The sequence below is a fragment of the Lissotriton vulgaris genome, chromosome 12 (assembly GCF_964263255.1).
Source record: "Lissotriton vulgaris chromosome 12, aLisVul1.2, whole genome shotgun sequence".
NCBI classification, from domain to species: Eukaryota; Metazoa; Chordata; class Amphibia; order Caudata; family Salamandridae; genus Lissotriton; species Lissotriton vulgaris.
In genome coordinates, this window is record NC_141700.1 from 430,785,564 (window position 1) to 430,798,171 (window position 12,608).

At 41.1% G+C, this 12,608-nt stretch overlaps 1 protein-coding gene across 1 annotated transcript in view; it reads left to right on the forward strand.

Moving 5' to 3' along the window:
• Positions 1–12,608, forward strand: part of SLC6A2 (solute carrier family 6 member 2) — a 1,509,850-nt gene that overhangs the window by 498,606 nt on the left and 998,636 nt on the right. The window lies entirely within an intron of this gene.

Here is a 12,608-nt window from a genome sequence, read left to right on the forward strand (position 1 = left end):
TTCATGAAAGCTAGTCAGAGGCCCTTCCCCCTTTCTCCACCACTTTACAAATGGAGATACTTGGTGCAGTGAGCTAAAAAACGGTGATGGATCAAGCCCTGATCTCTTGACTGGGTAGGAGTATTCTGCATCATTCAGAAACTCTGTCCATCACCACCCCCTTTTCCAAAATCAAATTTGTCCACACTAAGTGTGGGAGGGTATACTCAGACGTGAGTCCCCTGCTCATTGCACCATCAGGATTCAAGCAAGCCGGGCCGACGACGGCTGAAAATGCCAGAAACCGGTCCCCGGAAGCTTGTTTCCTTCCCAGTATGAGAATTGGCTTGGTAGTTTGGTTTGCCCTGTTCCCATCATGCACTGGGACAGGAACAGACTAATTTGCATGTAGCCAGGTTCTGAGCTGGGATGGTGCAGTGAGCTAAAAAATGGTGATGGATCAAGGCCTGATCTCTTGACTGGGTAGGAGTATTCTGCATCATTCAGAAACTCTGTCCATCACCACCCCCTTTTCCAAAATCGAATTTGTCCACACTAAGTGTGGGAGGGTATACTCAGACGTGAGTCCCTTGCTCATTGCACCATCAGGATTCAAGCAAGCCGGGCCGACGACGGATGAAATGCCAGAAACCGGTCCCCGGAAGCTTGTTTCCTTCCCAGTATAAGAATTGGCTTGGTAGTTTGGTTTGCCCTGTTCCCATCATGCACTGGGACAGGAACAGACTAATTTGCATGTAGCCAGGTTCTGAGCTGGGATGGTGCAGTGAGCTAAAAAACGGTGATGGATCAAGCCCTGATCTCTTGACTGGGTAGGAGTATTCTGCATCATTCAGAAACTCTGTCCATCACCACCCCCTTTTCCAAAATCGAATTTGTCCACACTAAGTGTGGGAGGGTATACTCAGACGTGAGTCCCTTGCTCATTGCACCATCAGGATTCAAGCAAGCCGGGCCGAGGATGGCTGAAATGCCAGAAACCGGTCCCCGGAAGTTTGTTTCCTTCCCAGTATAAGAATTGGCTTGGTAGTTTGGTTTGCCCTGTTCCCATCATGCACTGGGACAGGAACAGACTAATTTGCATGTAGCCAGGTTCTGAGCTGGGATGGTGCAGTGAGCTAAAAACGGTGATGGATCAAGCCCTGATCTCTTGACTGGGTAGGAGTATTCAGCACTATTCAGAAACTCTGTCCATCACCACCCCCTTTTCCAAAATCGAATTTGTCCACACTAAGTGTGGGAGGGTATACTCAGACGTGAGTCCCTTGCTCATTGAACCATCAGGATTCAAGCAAGCCGGGCCGACGATGGCTGAAATGCCAGAAACCGGTCCCCGGAAGCTTGTTTCCTTCCCAGTATAAGAATTGGCTTGGTAGTTTGGTTTGCCCTGTTCCCATCATGCACTGGGACAGGAACAGACTAATTTGCATGTAGCCAGGTTCTGAGCTGGGATGGTGCAGTGAGCTAAAAAACGGTGATGGATCAAGCCCTGATCTCTTGACTGGGTAGGAGTATTCTCCATCATTCAGAAACTCTGTCCATCACCACCCCCTTTTCCAAAACCTCCAGTAAATCCCTCACAGCAGGATTGCTGAAAGGCCACACACCCTTTCTACACCACTTTGCTAAGGCACCTCCTGGCACACTACTGGTTGTAGGATGACAACCTCTTGGAAGCTGAGGGTCCTTAAGGGCCATGAAGCCATCCAGTTACCTCTAGTAAGTGTGACATAGAGAGATTCATGAAAGCTAGTCAGAGGCCCTTCCCCCTTTCTCCACCACTTTACAAATGGAGATACTTGTTAAAAAAGCATAGAAATTCTCTGAAAAAAACAAAGGGCACCGGGAAGTAATTAAGCAGGTATAGTCAGCTGAGCTAACTTTAACTTATGTCCCCCAATGCGCTGCTTATTATCTCAAATTACTCATGACATGGTCAGTGACATCACTGGTAACATTTCAAATGACATCACTCATGACATCATCCACACGCACACACCTACTCACTGATTTCATAGAGCCACCCACTAATCAACTAACGCATACAGCCACTAACACAGTCACTAACTCACATATACAGCCACTCATGCGCCTACTCAATGTGTTTTATAGACACTGACACATCCAGTCATAGAGATATACAGACACTTACACACCCACTCATACACCCATACAGTGATTCCCATACTCAGTCACCTATCCAAATACTCATAGACTTACTAACTCACCAATACAGTCACTAACATATCCACTCACTCACCCATACAGTTATTCACACATCCACTAATTTTCTCATAGATATGCTAACACATCTACCTACTCATCTATACAGTCACTGAGACATGTACATATCCTTCCATACAACCTCTCTCACACTCACTCACAGATACAGACACTCAAATAGCCATTAACTCACCCATACAATCACTCACCCACCCACCCACCCATTCACTCACCCATACACCCACTTGCACACCCATTCATGCACTCATATAGTCACCTATGTACCCTGTCGCTCACTCATGCAGACATTTATCTACCTGTTCAATCACTCATTCAGCTACTCATGCTTTCTCTCATTCGGCATTTACAGTCACTGACACACACTCACCCATAGTCACTCATTCATGCTCTTATTCCCCTTTAGATCCACTTACACACTAACTCATTCACCCATATGGATGTTCATACAGCCACTCACTTACTCATACACCCACTGACATACCCAGTCTCTCACAAACCCGCTCCCTCTTGTAAACACCACTTACACACCCACTTACTCACCCATATAGAAACTCCCACAGCCACTTACCTTAATATATATGTTTGACACTCAGTAACTTTGAGAAAACACCCACAGTCACTGGATGATGCCATCAGTGAACTAATCAGTGATGCCATCAGTGATGTCATTTGAGATGTCATGAGTGATGTCATTCGAGATGTCATCGGTGATGTCACTGACCATGTCATCAGTGATGTAATGTGTGAGGTCATAAGCAGTGCATTCCGGGAGCATATGTTACAATGAGGTAACTATAACTGCTGAATTTCACTGGTTTTGTAGAAGTGTATTTTGAGCCTAACTATAACGTCCCTGTAACCTTTTGTTTTTTTAAGTGGGAAAAACAAAATAACCCATAATACATATACTACAAAGACGATCCAGTAGCCTAAAAATCCAGGGCATTCCCTAAACCTTGTCTCCAGGATTACTCACAGATATTGAGTCAGGGCTTCTCAGCTTGAGGCTAGGGGTATTCCTATTGTTCTTTTGTCTCTATCAGCATAACACATTCATTGTGAAAGGGTTCTCACTTTTTGTTTCTCATGACAACTATTACATACAAATAACAAATGATGCATGTTAATCTTCCAGTATGGCTATAAGTTGGTCTCTGTATTTTCTAGTCTACTTTCCAAAGTGTAACATAAGGAAATCACTAATTTAATGGAAATTCCAATTTTGTCCATAGGAACATTTTCCAAAAGAAACTCACATGTTCTGGCATCTCATATTTGAACATGTGATCAATAACTGTGTTGTCTTTACTATTCATGCTTAAAGGCTACTATTATCCATAGTGAGAACAATTAAAAATCACACAAGAAATACGGGGTCAATAAGTGGGGTCAACATGTGTGCCCTTAGTCACGTAAAGCTACTCATTCATGAAATAAACTCTTTAGCACAAATGGATCATTTGTCAGTGCTTAACTGAGCATGCATGTTGTTCATCTTCAGAGGTACTTACAGGCTTGCACCATCTTACAGAAAAGTAGGGCCCTCATCTTTTTTGTTTTAGTTCTGAATGATTTTGAGCAATGGGTGCCTATATGGAAAGTGTGCAGTCAAATATAGCATTCACTTCACAAGTAATATTGCTATTTTTCAGAATTCTTGATATTATAAAATTAATTTAAGGCCTTCCACAGACTTACCTATAAAACGGTCCTGGGAATAACATTCAGGTCCAGAATATTAGACCTACCCTGATTATATAATAGGTTTTGTTTTGATTAAGTAGATATGTGGGGGTGGCTCTCAACAAAATATTATTTGTGACAATAAGCCACAGCACTACTTACGAGATCAAGAGGGGCAATTCCTTCTAATTTGCTCAGCTCACCCCGAACACGCTCAAACTCTCTATGTATACTATTTGAGCATGTGGCTTTGTGTTCAGTCGGGGAAAGCAGGATCTTGACAACCTCCTTCTTGGCCTTGGCTAATTTGACAAAACTGGATGTATGCTTTATGAGTTCGCCATATAGCACCGCCATGACTGCGTCCTAAATAGTAGCGTAAGACACGTGTCCTGTGTAATTTTCTTTGAAATAGTGCTCTAAAGTCTCTCGCACTGAATCCCCTAGCGCTAGGTATCGAAATATGACTCTCCTTATGTACCATGTCCGTGATCCATGATTGAGTGATTCCTCCACTTCCAGTGCCAAGAATAAAGGGGCATGGTCGAACAGGATATCTATAGTGGCTGATAAGATAAGTGGGTGAAGTGGGCACCAATCAAGAAATAATCTATCCGCATGTGCGTTTTATGGACGTTTGAGTAATAGGTGTAATTTCTCTTCCCGGTGTGTCACTCTCTAAATGCGGAAACAATTAAGAATCCAAATGCTTGTGTCAGGTTCGAGGGGATTGGATAGGTGTTGTAACGGGCCACGGAGTCGTCTAGAACTAAGTCGAGGACAGTGTTGAAATCACCCCTAATAATTTGGTTGCCCTTAGTAAAGGTAGTAGGAAGCCATAAAACTCACCCTTGTTATTGTTGGGCCAATAGATGGAGAAGAGTGTAATCACCCTGGCACCAAACCTAGCATACAAACTCACCACCCAGCGCTTCCAATAAAAATGCAATGAGTCAACTGAGGTGGAAAAGGCAGTCCAAAATAAGAGGGCACTCCCTTGGTGGGGCCTGGTGCGTAGAACTGAAGCAGAAACCAATAGGAGTAAAGCCTCTTAGATTTTGATGCCCGGAGATGTGTCTCCTGAAGCATGGCTATGTCCACCTCCTTGGCATGGATCAAATTCTCGAGTGCCTTCTGTTTTATTGGAGTGTTAACCCCTTGAAAATTCAGGGAAACTATGTTAAGAGGATTTGACTTTGAAATAAATGTTCGTTGACTGTGAAGATTAGGCATAGCAGGATGCCCCAGCGGTACAGGATTTTCTTTTCATGTAGATAGGACAGCACCTCTATAAAATCACAGTGCTTGGCCAACGTCTGGATCGATAGGTCTTGGAAAAATGTGACAGTATTAACTCTAAAGGTAATTGAGTCTAATTTTCAGGCTGCTCTCTGGATGTTTTCCTTCACCTGGTAGAAGCGGACTTTGGTAAGTGCATCGGGTAAAAGTTGGTTCCTTTGCTGGGATGCCTTGAAAACATGATGAGCGTGGTCTAGGGTGGGATCTCTTCCCTTAGAGTCCTGGAGAATGTCAGAACAGTGCTTGTACAAATTGTTATCACTCAGCATCGGGAATAGTGGCTCTCATACCCCTGATCCAGGTATAGTATGTGGTGGGAACGGTTCTCATAGTTTTCCAGTGCATTCCCCAAAATGCGTTGTTGAGTCTCAATCACCGTCACTCTCTCAACTAATTTGTCCTAGGTTTGGTCTTTTTGAGCCACTGCTGCCTCCACCAGATCTATGCAAGACCCAACTCCCTTCACAGTTTGAGTCAGTTTGTTGAGCGCTTTAGTAAAGTTAACATTCATGGCTGCATTGTATTTCTTAATTTCCAGCAAAAGGGATTGTATATCTTCCTTTGTTCCAGGGAGATATAAGTCCAGGGGTGATGCGCAGCATCCCATGATGACTCCTCTGCAGCCTTGGGGCTGCTGATGCCCTTTTCACAATGACTAGCATGTCCTTTATAGAGGAGGACTTTGAGGTCTTCTGGCCTGAGGATGCCACAGAAGAAGCCCCCACTCCATCAAGGGATCCACTGATCACAATTACTGCAGGAATATCATAGCATGTCAGAGGAGTACACCAAACACTTTAAAACTGGCCCTCAGTGGGATGTGAGGCTCATCACTACTCTGTCAGTCCTGGCTGATGCAGCACGAGGGTGCCATGGGATCGACCCCATCAAAGCAAAATCAGGGAGGTTCCAGAACCCTGGCCTTGATTTGGCAGGCAGGCTGGCTGGGGAGGAGCACCTACCATTGACCATGGGCAGCGGGGACCATCACTTTTATGCAAGCAGCCATCTTGAACTTATGGTAGGCAAAAACACCCTCGTTCGGTCATGCCCATGTCTGCAGCCACTGCCCGTTTAGCCTCCTCACAGGTCTCTGCCACCAGATGAGCAGGCGCTCACAGCCCCCACAGAGTCATCTGCAATCCAATCACTGGCTTTTATAGGAGTCCGGGCTCAGGATCTCAGGCGAGGTACGCCATCTTGGGTCCTTGTCCAGGCCACGCCCACAGAAAGTACATTTATGAATGTTCCCAAAGTTGCTATCACGTTCTCACCTGTAATGAACCCGCCATGTCCTTAGAAGATCCATCTAATCACATGAAAAAATACATCAAAGTAAATCTTTTTTTCAATGGTAAAATCCCTGATTGTGAATCGCAAATGTGGATTTACATTCATACATAAAAATGCCCTTTTAAGTTCAGATTACGCAAACCAGACAGGCAAATTGCTTTGTAATTTTGGCAGAACACAAGATTTAATGCTGAAGGATGTGCTGGAGTATGGAAGCAACAAACAGCAAATAGCCAGATAGGGAATACATAAGTTATCTAGGTTCAGAGAAAGGCAAATATAGAAATCAATTAAAAATATAAACTAGACACAGCTAAAACATCAGGGTTAAACATTTGAACAATAGGGTTAAAGTTTATGCTAACTGCCCAATAGCCTTCAGAGCTGAAGTAATTCTTCAGTGGCACACCAAAGCCTATGTAGATGTAAAAGCCTTCAGACATCTTGTTATTGTATCTGCTTTTATCTTTGCTCAGTTAGGAGCATGGCAGGCCTACGAGAAGACCAATATGACACAAGTATAGAAATATGAAGAACATTACATTTTCTATTACATTTTCAATAAGGCTGAAGATAATGACCACAGACGACTACTTGGCCTGTGGATGAGATGGAGGTTTCAAAATGGTGAAAAAGCTAAGATGAAAGAAAATACTGCCAGAGGATAACGATTGATGCAAATCCATCAGATTCTCACAACAATCGTTCCCAGTTGATTCACACCAAGCTGGAATATTTTCTGTCATAGTTTCAAGAATATTTCCGGTTTATGTGAAGAAGACCCACATTATTCAAATAAACTGAACCCTACCCTTTACAAAGGAACTTGGAAGGACAAATGTGTCGTGAAACAAAAATTCCTTTAATTTTGTACCAGAAACAGAAAGGACTGAAGGTGAGTCCAGGCTTTTAGTGCGGATTGATTTTGGAATGATTATTTGCCTGCTAGACAGTTCCCTCTAAAGACAAAGCCATTGCGCGATAATTGTGTCAGCTTCAGTTCGGGTAGTCCAACTTTGTTGCTACTTATCTGTTTCCAGAATAGCCTTTGGAGACAATGGCTCATGTCTTTTTTTAGATTCATCCAGCTGTTTTAATGGCTTTCTTCTGGAACCTCTTAGGCTGAGCTCCCAAATATTCCTTCCTGGAGGCTAATGGGGCTGTCAGCAAACATCTGCCAAACACTGCTTTTCAGAACTTCTTTAACAATGACTAACAGGTGTCCTGGTGGACAATTATGAATAATGCAGAGTACCCTTGGAAGCTGTTGTTATTTCTGATTATGAATTGTTGGCAAGACAAGGCAATTCAATTCAATTCCATTATTTCTTAATCCGTCCTTTCAAAGACAAGGCATTCAGAGGAAAGGAAGTTTTCAAAATCCTAATTTTTTACGTGGTCACCCTAGATTTTTTGCCTTTGCTTGAACCCTATATTTTTGTTGGCTTTAGAACTCTGTGCACCTTACCCCTGTTAACTAGTAATAAATTGCCTGTGCCCCCTTTAAAACGTGGTTGGATTGGAATATTCCTAATTGGTATGTTTCACCTACTTAGAAATCCCTATTTACAGTGCTTTTCTCTCTCTCAGATACTGATGTACATTGTGTGTGTCTGTTAGACTTAGCCCTCTCTGCAGGGTTATCCTGAAACTTTCTGCCTCATCCTCCTGTTTTCTGAAACCATTGTTGTTGGTATTTAGAACTCTGCACACTTTACCACTGCTAACCAGTGCTAAAGTGCTCTCTCTAAAACATGGAAAAATTGGCTAACACCCAATAGGCGCATTGAATTTACTTGTATACCGCTAGTAAATAGGTCCTTTAAATTAAAGGCTACTAGTGGCCCAGCAGCCCTGATTGTGCCACCCACTTAAGTAACCTCTTTTAAACATGTCTCAGAGCTGCCATTGCAGCCGTGTGTGCAGTTTTGGATTGCCATTTTGAGCTGGAAAAATAGACCTTTTGCAAGGCCCAAAAATAGACCTTTTGCATATAAGGCTCCCCTAGGGTGTGCCCACAACTGCCCAGATGGCAGGGTGCGCTGTATGGAAAAAGTTGTACAGGTACTTTTTAAATTGTATATGTCTAGTACTAAAAAACTCTGTTTTTCACTACAGTGTGACCTACCTCTCCCATAGGATATCTTTAGGTTGACTTATTACATATATTGGAAATGGTCCTTTCTGCAGAGTCACCTCCAAACTTTTTGCCTTTCTCCTCCCTTTTGTGCTGAATTTGTTTATGTTGGCTTTATAACACTGTGCACTTTATCACTGTTAACTAGTGCTAAATTGATTGTGCTCTCTCTTTAAAGCATGGTAACATTAGCTTATCCACAGTTGGCATATTTAATTTACTTATAAGTCCATGGAAAAGTGCACTATATGAGCCCAGGACCGGTAAATTAAATGCTACTAGTGGATCTGCTAAAACAACAATTGATGGACAGAATGTAGAACAATGTCATACATTCACCCCAGTACACAGATCTGGGCCTAAATCCATCGTTTTTTTGCACTCCACACCACCCCAGTTCAGACATGGCCATATGCAAATCAGACTTAACCCTGTCCCTCATGGGAACAGTCCAGTCCGAACTGCCAAGCCATGTCTTTCCTGGACCGGAATCAAGCATCCTAGGGCCGGTTTCTGGCTATCAGCCGTCTTCAGCCAGGATAGCTTGACTCCAGTGGTGTGGAGAGCATGGGACTCACGTCTGAGCATACCCATCCCACTCGGGGTGACAAATGCAAAAACAACATTTGATGGACAGAATGTAGAACAATGTTATACATTCACCCCAGTACACAGATCTGGGCCTAAATCCATCGTTTTTTGCACTCCACACCACCCCAATTCAGACACGGCCATATGGAAATCAGACTTGATCTCTGTACTGGGGTGATTGTATGACATTGTTCTGCATTCTGTCCATCAACTGTGGTTTTGCACTAGTGGATCTGCAGCACAGATTATCCTCCTTTAGTAGCCCTTTAAACACGTCTCAGGCCTGCTATTGCAGAGCCTCGTTATGCAGTTTAAACTACCAAGTCGATCTGGAAAAGTAAACTGATTGCCAGGCCCAAACTTTCTATTTTACTGTGTGTCACCCTCAGGTTAGGCCCTGGGCAGCCCAAGGGAAGAGTGCAGTGTATTTAAAAAGTAGGACATTTACATTTAAGTTGTACATGTCCTGGTAATGAAAAACTCTGAAATTCCTTTCTCACTACTGCAAGGCCTTTCTCTCCCATAGGATAACATTGTTACTTTATAACACTTTATTAGTGCAATTCTCAATTGTGAAGAGATAGACCTTTTACGTTTGGTGTCCCTGGAATCACAATTTAAAATCCAAACTTGTGGTGAAGTCAGATTTTAAATTAGAGTTCTGAAAATGGCACTTATTGAAAGTTGACATTTTCTTTCTTTAGCCTTTTGGTGCCTGTTACAGATCTATGATACACGTCTGGTTAGGGTGACAGCTGGGATTTGTGTATTCCCTCTAGATAGCTACACGCAATGGGAGCTTAGGTGTGACTTGATGGGCAATCCCTGGAGGATGGGAGTGAGGAGTTGGACCTCGAATAGGCTGGGTCCTGTCCCCACCCCCACACAAATGGCTGCATATCCCCCGGTAGTAGGACTGGAGCCAGGGCAGGAAGTGAAGATCTCTGCACTTCAAGGACCTGTCTTTGAAGTATCCCCAACTTCAAAATCAGAATTGAGAATAAGTACTGGACCTCGGACAACACCACTTCAGTACACTGCTAGACCTGTGAAGACTCTGCCAGGAAGAAAGACTGCTGTACTGCTGAAGGACTGCCACTCTGCTGGACTGCTGCTTTACTGGATTCCTGCCTTGCTGTGCTGCCCTACTGCCTGCTGGTCCCATGCCTGGGTAAGAAGGACTGGACTTGCATCACTTGAACCCAGAGTGACTCCACAGGCTATTTGGCTGGCGTCCTGATCTGAAGTCTCTCTGAACATTAAAGACTTCCAAATTATCTTCTTCTGCAACTGGACTCTGTCATCAGTGGTGCCACCCTGTAGGATGCAAACTGGTAGATTTGTAGGGTACACCTCTATGGTGCCCTCTGTGTGCATGTATTAATAAATCCAACGGTACACAGACAAAATATCGATTTTTAAATATCGATATACAAAAATATCGAAGTTTAAATATCGATGGGACAAAATATCGAAGGTAAGTAATATCGACAGTCTTAATATCGATATTGGTATGATATCAGTAATATCGAATTTGTAAATATCGATGTCAATAATATCGAAATTAATAACTTTGATGTTACTAATATCAATTTTTAAATAAATTTAGTGTATATTATATTGTATTTATTATGTTTTATTATTTATTTTTAATGTAATTTAATTAAATATTGTCTTTTACTACTGTAGCGGGTTGTGGGTTTATAGGGGAATAGGGTGGGAAGTAATTTAATTATGTTAAATTAATTATTAATTAGTAGGAATTATTAATTAATTAATTGAGAAATAATTTTTAATTATTTTTAATTAATTGATTAATTAATAAATATGTTCTGTAGCGGGTTATGGGTTTATAGGGGAATAGGGTGGGAAGTAATTTAATAATAATTAATTAATTGATATATGTTTGTACATATTTTAATTATTAATTAATTGGTAATTAATTTCTATTAATTAGTTAATTAATTAATATAATTTTTTACATATATATAATTATTTATTAGTTGGTAATTAATTAATATTAATTATTTAATTACATTAATTATAGTAATTTGTTTTATATATAATTTATTGTTATTCTTAATTAATTATTTGGGAAAAATAATATTAATTATTAAATTAAATTAATTACAGCAAATGTGCTAATATATTTACTTTATTGTTATTGTTAATTAATAATTAATTGGTAATTAAATAATATTAATTAATTTTGGGTAAAGGGGTATTTTTAGGGTTCAGGGCCAGTTTTCAGTTTATGGGTAAAGGGGTATTTTTAGGGTTCAGGGTCAGTTTTCAGTTTTTGGGTAAAGGGGTATTTTTAGGGTTCAGGGTCAGTTTTCAGTTTTTGGGTAAAGGGGTATTTTTAGGGTTCTGGGTCAGTTTTCAGTTTTTGGGTAAAGGGGTATTTTTAGGGTTCTGGGTCAGTTTTCAGTTCATGGGTAAAGGGCTATTTTTAGGGTTCAGGGTCAGTTTTCAGTTTTTGGGTAAAGGGGTATTTTTAGGGTTTAGGGTCAGTTTTCAGTTTTTGGGTAAAGGGGTATTTTTAGGGTTCAGGGTCAGTTTTCAGTTTTTGGGTAAAGGGGTATTTTTAGGGTTCAGGGTCAGTTTTCAGTTTTTGGGTAAAGGGGTATTTTTAGGGTTCTGGTTCAGTTTTGGGTTTTTGGGGTACAGGGATATTTTTAGGGTTCAGGGTCAGTTTTGGGTTTTTGGGGTACAGGCGTACAGGGTAAAAACAAAAAAATATTACATTAAATCAAATAAATTACATGAAAAAAATTAAAATTACTTTAAATTATTAAGTGTTTTATTTATTTTAAATGTATATGTATTAGTTTTAATTTTGTTTTAATATTTTTATTTAATAGTTGTAAAACGATATGTATTTTAAAATTATTTTTACATTATTATTAATACATTTAAAAAAACGATAATTTTGATTCCGATATTTTTGTACTACGATATTATTTTTTCGATATTTTTGTACTTACCTTTATGAAGATAGGATTCCGATATTTTTGCTGTCGATATTTTTGCTCCGATATTTTTGCATGTCGATATTCTGTCTGTCGATATTATGTCAGACATTCAAATCCAACACTGGCAGTGTGGGTTTATTGTCATGAGATGTTTGATATCTAACATCTCTATTTTCAGTGATGGCGTCATGTAGACATCATGTAGCTATCATGCAGCCATCAGTGTCCATTGCAAAAACAACAAGTGATGGACCGAATGTGGATCAATGTCACACATTCCCCCAGTCAAAAGATCTGGGCCCAAATCCATCGTTTTTTTGCACTCCACACCACCCTGGGTTAGACAATGGCGATATGCAAATCAGCTCTGACCCTGTTGCCCCATGGGA